The sequence below is a fragment of the Odontomachus brunneus genome, unplaced genomic scaffold (genome assembly GCF_010583005.1).
Source record: "Odontomachus brunneus isolate Ranch 3 - 2012 unplaced genomic scaffold, Obru_v1 Obru_scaffold_037, whole genome shotgun sequence".
NCBI lineage: Eukaryota > Metazoa > Arthropoda > Insecta > Hymenoptera > Formicidae > Odontomachus > Odontomachus brunneus.
In genome coordinates, this window is record NW_022639487.1 from 147408 (window position 1) to 158122 (window position 10715).

A 10715-nucleotide genomic window follows, 5' to 3' on the forward strand; every position below is an offset into this window, starting at 1 on the left:
AGAGAGAGAGAGAGAGAGAGAGAGAGAGAGAGAGAGAGAGAGAGAGAGAGCTCGGCATTCCCCGGCGTGTTCCACGGGAATATGGAGATGCTACGATAACCCTGCATACCGAATTACCTGCGAGAGGTCTATATATCCGATGTGCTCTCCGTCGAGCACGGCGTCGCGCCTTCTCTTCAACTACCATCTCCTTTCGTTTTGCGGCGTTTTATTAGCATAAAATGATTGGACGGCTTAATACGCGCTACAACTTGAGAAACGAACGTTTAATTCGTGGATCTCATTATCAACAGTCATATAGAACACAACGTGTATTTGTATCGCGTAAACTCGCGACACCCATTATTCCCCACAACACGGAATTTCGCGCACATCGAAAACGCTCGGGCATTTATTGAAGTATGAAGCTGTGAAAGATTGGAGAAATTGAAGATCAGCCGGGCATTTCGCGAGACGTCATTCGAGAGAGATGGAGATAGAGGAGACGGAAATAATGAGCGGTATGATAAGGGATGGCAACACAACACGCAAATGGAACAGCAAATGCAATTAAGGGAGCTACGAAACCGTTCATCCGGATTGCATTACGGCGAGACGCACTCTCTCTCGATTGCGCTGCAACGCAGCCCGGAGGCTACACACCGTGGCGCATCCACTTCCACTTTCGCTGCGACTTCCGAGAAGAAATTATGCTAGCGCCCGTAAACCGCCGCCCGCCGTTAGGCATGCGACCTCTGTGGATTTAATTAAATATTTGCACTCGGTTTAATCCGCACCGTCGTTCTGTCTTCGTCTCTTCCCACTTCTCTTTACCACTCTCTCCGTTTTGCCGCGTCGTCGTCGTCGTCGACGACGACGCTGCGAAACGAGACGCCGGTCGAGAAAAGACAGAAAAGAGAAGAGTAATCGTCGCTTATTTGCATCCGGATAATCAGCAGGCGTGCATTCATTACGAGTGGTCGGCGCGAACTGGAAGCGCGACCGTAGAAAAAATCGCGAAAGAGGAGCGACCGAGGGAGAAAGAGCCGCGACCCGTTTGAGGTCGCGCCGCCATCGTTGCGCAAAATTGATGGCCGTAAGTGATATTGTAGAGATTCGGCTGATACATGCGAGGTGTCCCAAAGAGACTCGATAATGGCAGCGCACGTGCACAGATAAAGAGGCACGCACACACGGACGCGTGCACGTAACGCGCGCATGCACACAGAAGCGATACTTCCCCCTCAAATTTTCAGGCAACATTTCCTCCCTCCGTTGCTCGCGACGGATGATGGAATAATGGTTCGTTAAATACGTTTTGTTACAAATTGTTGCAGCGAGCAGTTAATTATATTGTTAATTAATAGTAATCAGACGGCTGTGTAAACGCGATATCACGGTGGGAATGAACTCGTGACTGAACGTAACGAGACTGCTGCGCGCGACGCTTCGACAAAAGTTGCTGTCGCTCGGTTTTGCACTAACGAGGAGGAGAGGTTTCGCGAGCGGGGCAAGGGGTTAGAGCGTCGCGTGTTTCGAGGCTCGTGTTGTAATGGCCGACGGACGCGACGGGTAGCTGCAAACTAATACGGCCGATGCAACCGCGGGGTGCATCATGGCTAAAGATACGGCGTAAAGAGGAAGCCTCGTGTCTCTGCTTTACGACTAATAATAAACTGTACCTAGAGTAAGTCAGAAGCCCAGCGTTACCGTGGCCATCTCATAATTTTCCATCAAGTTACCTGAAACAGACAAGAAAGCGCGATCGTTAGTCGCGAAAATACGTGATGGAACGTGGAATTCGCACTGAAAAAATCCCTCTGTCATCAGGAAAAAAGTAGGTTTGCTGTTTAATGATTCTCAGGAAAACAGATCAGACAGTCACAAATCATTTCTCATCGATTGTTCTCATCTATTTAGTTGGATTTACACAGAAGTGTTGCTTAGATTGATAGTAACAGACATCGTTTGTTTCCTCTACGAAGTCATCCGCTGTATCGCATCAACAAATCATTTGTTGCTGATACTTTGTTAAATTAGCTTTTTCTCGAACTTGCGCTAGAATCTGCATTCGCAACGGATCGTACAATCGAAATTGTGTTACGAGCACATCCTGAATTCACCACGTGCGGTGAAACGCGAGAAAGGCATTCGGCGAGGTGTTCTTTCGTCGCTGCTTGAAGATGCGTCCAAGTGTCGAGTGCGAAACTGTTCGTCACGGTGAATTCGTGCGCGGCGAGTAAACACGAGAGGCGATCTTAAGACGCGAAGAAGAGAGGCGCGTCGGCCGCGGCACCGGCCGCCGGTAATAACACACCGCGAATGGCAATTTCGCGTTCATTTAACCGACCCTGCATTTTTGCGCAACGAAGAAATTCCTTTCTCCGCGCACATCGGCCGGGCAAAGAAACGGCGAGTCACGCGAGTCAAGTCGGGCCCGATTTGATTCGCTTCGCTTCGCGAAGTCGGAGCCGCTCGCGGATGTCGGTACGGCGCACAGTTCTAAACGCGATTTCCCCGCACCTAACGCGTATCATCCGCCGTATAAGCGCAAAATAATACGGTATACGCGCGCAGAGCACATGTGACTTGCAGTGCGTGTAAACGCAAACGCTCCGGAAAGCGATCGTCCGTTAATTCAATTCCGTCCGCATGCCTCATTCAGCAGTCTCGTCCAGTATAATCGTGAGACACCTCGGTGACACAATTCAATCAGCTCTCTGTTTTAAAATCATGGATTGCACGAAATAAAATATACATTTTCGTTTAATTATATAACTGAAAATTTATCCCATAGTTCTCTAAATATCAGACCGATCTTAATTAGTTATTTGATTTGCACAAAGTATACAGAAAGAGAATAAACATTCTTCTTTTGAAGATATGTTCAATCCTAATACGTAAATTTTAAAATGAGATTATATAATGTTCTAAACAAAGATAAGATACTTGTATCAATGCATTTCATACGATTTAACACAAAGAAAAATATGTTCTTATCATTCAACGATAATTCTCATAAACGGAAAGCACGAAATATTGGTTTGAGAATATGTTTTTGAATGGTGGAAGAAAACATTATTATCATCAAAATAATCATATTGTACTTCTTCCGAGGCTGTTATAACATTCAAATAAAATAATGATCATGATATATTAGGGCCCGATGTATCATTGAAGATATCACACAAACCGGATAACTGACTTTAGAATCATCAGTAGCATGGAATAAATCTCAGGCCAATATCCCAATTAAGTCCTATCGATTATGTATTCAATTCATGAGAAGGGACACACACTCGACACGTATAATTTCAGATCTCGTTTGGCCTGAAAAACTATGCATACGTGGCGCACCAATTTTTCTCGAAAGCACGACGCGCGTTTTCCTAGGAGTAATTTCGCCGCGAAATGTTACCTCCTGCGCTGGGAGCGACGCGACGGAGGAAGGAACACCTGCGTGCGCGCTTTATGACTGTCGAGAAGACGCATTTTTCACGTCAGAGAGCGACGATGCACTCCCGGGACGTCTCGAGCGCGCACCACGAGACCGCGACTTTCGTCGTGACGAAATTACCACGTACAATTACGTTCTTGACATGACACGCGGGCACAGCATACAAACCCCCAAAGTCAACCAAATCTAACCCAGCCAGCTGCCCACCGTCTACTCACGGCGGACACGACCGCCCCCGACTGCCGAAACCGCCGTCGCAGGAGAACGTTAATTGCTAGATTCGAGGGGGTAAATTCGCCGCGGCTAATTGCCGTCCATAATCTTCGTAATGACCGTGGCCGCGCGAGGCGAACGTTGTCGGCGTGCCGCCGACGATCCTTTAATGCGCCTCGCGGCTCGCATCCAAACGACGCTTAGATCGTGACGGATTGCGCCGAGTTCGCGGCCGACATTAGTCTCGTCCCTATCGCAACGTTGAAATATCGCCTCTCGAACTCGTTACTATTCGCACACACGCGCGCGCGATATGCGCGACTCCCTTTTTGTTTTCTTTATTCTTCATTTCTTTTCAGCAGGCCGCGCACTGGTCGTAGCCGCGTGAAAGCGGAATATAATTATCACAACGACAGTACAGCTGTGTGAGGCGTTCAAATGTCAGATTACGTAGTCCGTGCAGTGCGTGTTTACGAGCTTGGCGACGACGTTTCCACCGCGAATCCGAAGATGGGAAAATTTGATTGAACGCCATCGTCGCGTCGAGGTCGCAACTCGAAAAATTTCAGTGTAATTAAACGCTCCCTCCGCCCCTCCACCCCGATTAAATTTCCGTAGACGTAAGCTTCGTCGTTTGCCGCGTACGCTCTCTCAGCTCGGCGGCTCTCCAGACTCTCTTCGCGACTCTCTTGATGTTGAATAATTTCGTAATTAGAACTCGGTTTATACTTTCTTCCGAGGAAGGAGACACTCCCCACAGATTCTGCAGGAACGCGCAGACGTTTTGCGCCGGCTTGGTATCCGCCGCGAGATGCCGACACGCGATATCAAAAATTGACTTCGACCGTAAGGATCGATGCGAATTAACGACAGCCAAATTTCTATCGTGAAAGTTTAATGGCTCCGTCTTGTTTGTCGACTACAGTTCACTATCTCGGCCGAATCGCACTCGCCGTTCCTCCGCCGGCGAAGTTAGTTTTCAAGCTGTACTACCGGAGAGTCGGAGAACCCGTTACAAGGTGGATGACCGAATTAAAGTTCGAGCAACTCGTGCTTCTCCGTCGCGCGCGCGTGTGCGGCCGGAAAAGCTCGGGGAGGAGGAGGGGGAGAGGAAAAGATACGACGCGTCTTGCGTAACGATTTTCACACGCTCGCGGACGAACGACGACAAGATTGCGATCGCGCTGCGAACCGGCCTCTGCCGTTTCGCACACGCCTGCCGTGGCGTTTGATATCCATTTAAAAGAAACCTCGTAGCGACAAGAGCGACACGACGAGTGGGGAAAAGTCTCGTCGCAGAAAACCATCGCGAGTCCTCGAAAGTGCGACCCTCGACAAAAATGTAGACTCGCGAAAAAATACAATAGACGGCATCAATATATCGACTTACTTCTATCAGAGCAGTCAAAATGACAAGAAAAAAATACGTAAAACAAAAGAAACATGTTTATTTACCTTTTTTTTAAATTTTATTCAACATTAATTCCATGAAGAATTTTGCAGTAAAATTTACTATAGAACTTTGCGATCGAATAACAAATTGGTATTTTGTAGTAATTTATTGTCTTTATATTTCTATATTTTTTCATTATGTTATTTATACTTTAAGAACTGAAATGTGCTATTAAAAATTTGGCCATGTTTCTAGCGAAATTTACTATGTTCCTTAGCAAGATAACTCTTATTGACATTTTTTCATTACTAAAAACAGTAAAATTGAAAAGAATTAATATTAACAAATCTATAATATTCTCTTAGTGTAAAAATATAAAATTCTTTGTTTTACGTTTGATAAGAAATTATCACTCCGTCATTGTGACTGTTTAGTAGCTTTAGTGTTAAACTCGTCGCTTTTGTGGTCATATAAATTACTGCCAGAAATTTAAGAACGGAGCCCCTCCAATTCACCATCTAAATGTCTAAAAAGAGAACTTATGGTAATAGAAAATAGGTCGCCGTATATTAAAATATACGGGAGGCCAGTATTTAAGGGAGCTTTTGTACTCGCATACAATGCGCGAGTTAACTCGGAAAATCGAATGAGGCTGTTTCATTTCGCTGTCACGGTGGTCTGATAGCCGTCTATTCGGCGCGCACGATGTCGGAATTGCGATCGCCGGGTTCTAATTCGAGTCGCGCGAGTCGGGAGATCGATCCGGGGGAGCAGGATAGCAAGAAGGGAATAAGAAGGGATCGCGCAGAGTATATAGCGGCGGGCGGTCAAGTCCGAAAATACGGCGAGCCTTTCCGACCGTATAATATTTTAGCACGTGCCGACGAACTTAAATAGAATCTCGTGAATTCGCGACGGTGATTCATGACAAAGCGAAACACGATTCAGCCGAACGACTGATTAGTGCGCACCGTAACTAGGAGATAGATTACGACATGGTACATATTGCCTTCTCGACATTTTTAAAGGTACGCTCGCACTTCCTTTGGCGACTACAGCAAGATGCTTAGGCATCCGTTTTAATATTACTGTTGCTGTCGAAAGTTACCTCTGAATCTCTGAATAAAACAATATGTTTCAAGACGGTCCGAAATTAACGTTAAATTAAACGTCAATTAACATGTTGCCGTAGTCCAAAAGCAGCCATGTTGTGCCAAAGATATTCGGAAAATCGATCGGATATGAATTCTCGAAATAACCATGTGGTTGTCCGAATTGGAAGTCGTGTCGAGTTAGCGCGAATTCACGATAAACGCGAATTTCAGCCTGACGAGAAATCTCTGTCTCCCTCTTTTTCCACCGAAGAGACGAATTATCAAATCAGTTGTGGAGGAGAAAATTCAAAGAGGCATCTCGGGGAGAAGAGAGAGAATAAGAATGAAGAGAGAGGAAGGGGGAAAGAGAGAGAGAGAGAGAGAGAGAGAGAGAGCTCGGCTGCAGGATATACGAAAGGACAATGAAATTCAGAACGATCTCGAGGACGCGCCACGCCGGAAGAAGAGCTCGGAGCAGACAGGTCATAAAGCAGAGGGCGGACGGGCGAAGAAGGGGAGTGTAGCGCGGGGTTGGGGGAGAGCAAAAGCGAGGAAGAGCAGAGAGGAGAGATGGGATGGGACGGAACGGAAAGAGGCGCCGGAAAATTCCCTCCGACGTCTCACAGATTTCGCCCCACGGCGGTTCCCGTGTCCCGTGAATCGTAAAGCGGGTTACTCGTTTCGCGGGGGCGGCCGCGGGGTGGGCGAATGGGTTTGTCGACGTTTCCTCTTCTTTATACGCTACACCGAGCTTACATCCCCCGACAAGTCGACCAAAGTTGTGCTGTTCCCCCCTCTCTCTCTCTCTCTCTCTCTCTCTCTCTCTCTCGCGCGCGCGCGCTTCTTCTCTCTCGTTCCCTCTTTCAAAATATTCTTCTGTTTTATTCCACCTTTCCCTCCCTCTCTCTTTACTTCAAGATGAACGACATCTCATTTTCAACGTCATCTTTATCTGTAAAGTAACGCGCGTCAAAGGTAAGACGTTCAATAATTTCGTCCCTTGTTTCGCACAATAAATCAAAAGTCTGAAAAATCATTGAGATTTATCACGTTCGATCGACTAATGGTGGAGAATTATTGACGAAGAGAGGGAGCGCGAACTCTTCTCTTTCTCTGCACTCTCTAAATTTCTCGGAGTGGAATCTCACTGAAAACGAGTGAAAAGTAGCAGTATTTTCACTCAAAGCGATAGCGAAAATACTGCCACTCGAAATCGCGTGACTGAAACATTCGTTCCACTTAAGCTTAAAGTAGATTCTGACTCCATACGAGTAAATGTTACAATCAATTAAAATGAATATGTTCTTGTAAATAACAGTGAGTCATATTCACTCTTCAATTTCGAGTTAAAATATTTACTCGACGATCTAGAGTAGAAAATTGACTCTGTATGAGTGAAAAATCACTCGAATTCGAGTAACTTGGCGGTCATTCGACTTTGCGAGTGAAATCCAAGAAATTTAGAGAGTAGCTAACTGACGTTGTGCAACTCCTCTGTCGCTCTTTCGTTTCCTCTCTCTAAAGACATTCCTCTGCTTTATTACATCGTTCCCCCTCTTCCTCTCTCTTTGCGTCAATAGATGAACGACGTGTCAATTTCAACGTTGAAATGTCATTTGCAGCGTCATTTCCATCTATAACGCGCGTCAAAGGTAAGAGACGTTCAGCAGTCTCCCTGTTTTGCACAATTTACCGAGAGTTTGAGAGATATCACGATCGATCGACTAATGATGGGGAATCGTTGACAGGAAGAAAGAGCACAGGCTGTAGCTCGCGATGAACTTTCGTGCGCTAGAAACCGCGCGCGTGTATTCGCGAACACGCTTCCCGTCACGAACGCACGTGAGAAATCCAGGCCGTGGAAGGAAACACGCTCGCGTGCAACCAGTACAACGCTCCTTCGCATTCTGCACGGCCCTGAACGCACCGAGCCAACGATTACCCGGACTGCACCGTATGCAACTTGGGTGCAGTGACCGACCTTGCGATCTTCAACCTGTCTTTCCGGCTTGGCTGTACGCCGCCTAGAATATTTATCATCGACGACCTGTTGGTCCCGCGAGTCGTCGCAAAAATCGCCACGAAATTCATGAGGAACGAAACGCCGAAATACGCGCGACGGGCACACACCGTTGTGACGAATGCGATTTTCGAGGGCGAATTTTCCGTCTGGATTGTAAACACGTCGGGTAGATTTAACGGTCCGTTCATGTAACAAGCGTTTCCTCTTTCGATCGATTTCAATTACTTTATATCCGTACGTCTGTTTTTTTTTCGATGAATGTGAGATAATAGTTATCAGCAATTTGTCGTGTACAAAATGTTGCCGACACAATGTTGCCTTCTCTGTCTATTGAAAGCCGCGATCGAATCACTTTTAAGTGTGTATCTGAATCGATCTGACATCTTATTTCTGCCAACGGAGGGCGAGAAAATATCGTGGATAAATCTAAACTTATATTAAATAAATGCAAAAATACTCTCGTAAATATCTAAGCTGCAAAAGACCAGAAGCGCCGATCGCAATCGATATTTACTAAGCGTATAACAAATCCGATTCAACAACAAATCCGTGTTTTCCATAACAGTACCGCGAGAGATCAGAACGCGAGGAATTGGCACGAAATAAGAGAAAATAAAAAGCACAGAAAAAAGTGGAAAGCTCGGGTAATCAAACGGGCTTTAAAAAGAATACTTCTCGCGGACGGGAGAAAAAAGCGGGAGAAAGAAGAAAGGGCTTTCGAAGGGGAGGTGACGGCCGGCGATATCGTGTCGGGAAATATTTACCCAGGCCACGCATCGAGCTGCGCGCACCTGCGTGCGCGTGCGGTTGTGCGTGCATACAGAACCGGCCAGGGGATGACAAACGGCCCGGAGGGGTTGCGTCGTTTAATCCCGGCATTCCCTAGTTCGACGACGGCCCGGCGCGCTCACAAAAGCCGTCGTTAGTAACTTCGACCCTCCTCCCGAAACTTACCCCTCCGGCCTCTCCCTTCCTCTCCCTCCGTACAATCACATCCCGAAAACCATCTCTCGGTCACCAGCAGGAGAACGGCAGAATCGTGTCCCACCGACGCAGGTAACGTATCGTTCCGATTAATTGTATGACGAGGCGGGATCACGGGGAATTTACGGCGTAAAAATTCCGAACTTTCGCTACGCCGGATAATTAAGCGTCGGAGATCCCCGTCCTTGACAAACAGCCCCGGCGTTGGCACATAGACAACAATAAACAAAAGTGGAAAACTAAAAAAAGAGGTAAAAGAAGAGAGATATCGCGCGTCTCGAGAGAGACATTCGCCGCGGCTGGCTACACGCGTGCGATTAAGTTAAATATTAAATCATGTTTGAAAAAAATGAGAAGGAAAGACACATGAGAAAAGCCCTCGAGATTGATAATCCAGCGAGGATCCAAGAATACTCGGATGAATGAACGAGTGCGACTTGACGTAGCCCGGCGAGAATGCGTTACGCGCGGGAGTCGGGGGAGAGACACGATTAGTCGAGATTCGATTAAGCGGCAGAGGCCACGATCGGAAAGTAATTAAGCTGCGACGGTAGAGAATCGTCGTGGTTCTCTCGCAGACTTCGGCGGGCCTCTAATGGCCGCTTAATGCTCCGGCACGAACACGAGCCGGCAAAGACATTAATGTGTTCCTCGCACTGACGACGATGCCGCCGACGACGACGATGACACGACGACGAAGCCGAAGACGACGTGTTCGTGAGCGTGACTCGACCTTGCTGATCACGAGGCCTATTATGAATCCGCTGACACGACCAGATACCCGAGCTGGTACTCGAGTAAAAGGACGAGATCAAGCCGATATATATTGGCGAATCTCAATTCTATAGTCAGTGGTTATCATTTTGAAGAAATTTTTAAGAATAAAATTTTTCTTTTTAATAAAGCGACACACACAATTCGAAGAAAGACAGATTCGCCTTTTTGTACACATTTACATATTTTCTCCCGTGTACACTGGGAGAAAAAATATGTAAAAAATAAGAAATATTTATACGCAAATAGTTGCATTAATATTAGGAAGCAGTACCTTGCTCATGCAACGTACACGAGCTATATGGATTATTGTTCATGCCCGAACGCGGTGCGTCAGTGAATTCAAAGCGCCACAGTTTTTGCCTTGGCGTTGCGTTATTTTTATAGAAAGCACTCGACTTTTTATAGAAAGCACTTGTTTCCACAATCGCGCGTAATTCAGAACGGTCTGCAAATTGCAATCGACCTTCAATTTTGGGAGATAAAGATCAAAACGCAGGGATCACTTTTGCTGATTGTCAAGCGCATCGGGGAGAAGAAGTAACTCCGGCGGTTTCCCGCTCGCTCGTTCGCAGAGGCAAAAGTATGTGTTGGCCGGATAAGGGTTAAGTGGCCAGTAACCGTACGGTTTATCCCAGATCCGAAGTGGCCGGCGCGACACAATGGTACGGGGCCGATAAACCGAGCGTGGGATTTATCGACGCCGTGCTTAGCCAGGAAACGACGCCTCTGCGGAAATATATATATATATATATATATATATATATATATATATATATATATATATATATATATATA

At 46.5% G+C, this 10715-nt stretch overlaps 1 protein-coding gene across 5 annotated transcripts in view; it reads right to left on the reverse strand.

The window, feature by feature from the left end:
• Window positions 1-10715, reverse strand: part of LOC116843962 (mucin-5AC-like) — a 254169-nt gene that overhangs the window by 32104 nt on the left and 211350 nt on the right. For 3 of the 5 annotated variants that reach the window (XM_032814960.1, XM_032814959.1, XM_032814957.1), the window contains one exon: window positions 1662-1721. The exons of the other annotated variants lie outside the window; for them this stretch is intronic. The gene's annotated coding sequence lies outside the window, so the exon portion shown is untranslated. The remainder of the gene's footprint in view (window positions 1-1661; window positions 1722-10715) is intronic. 5 annotated transcript variants of the gene reach the window in all.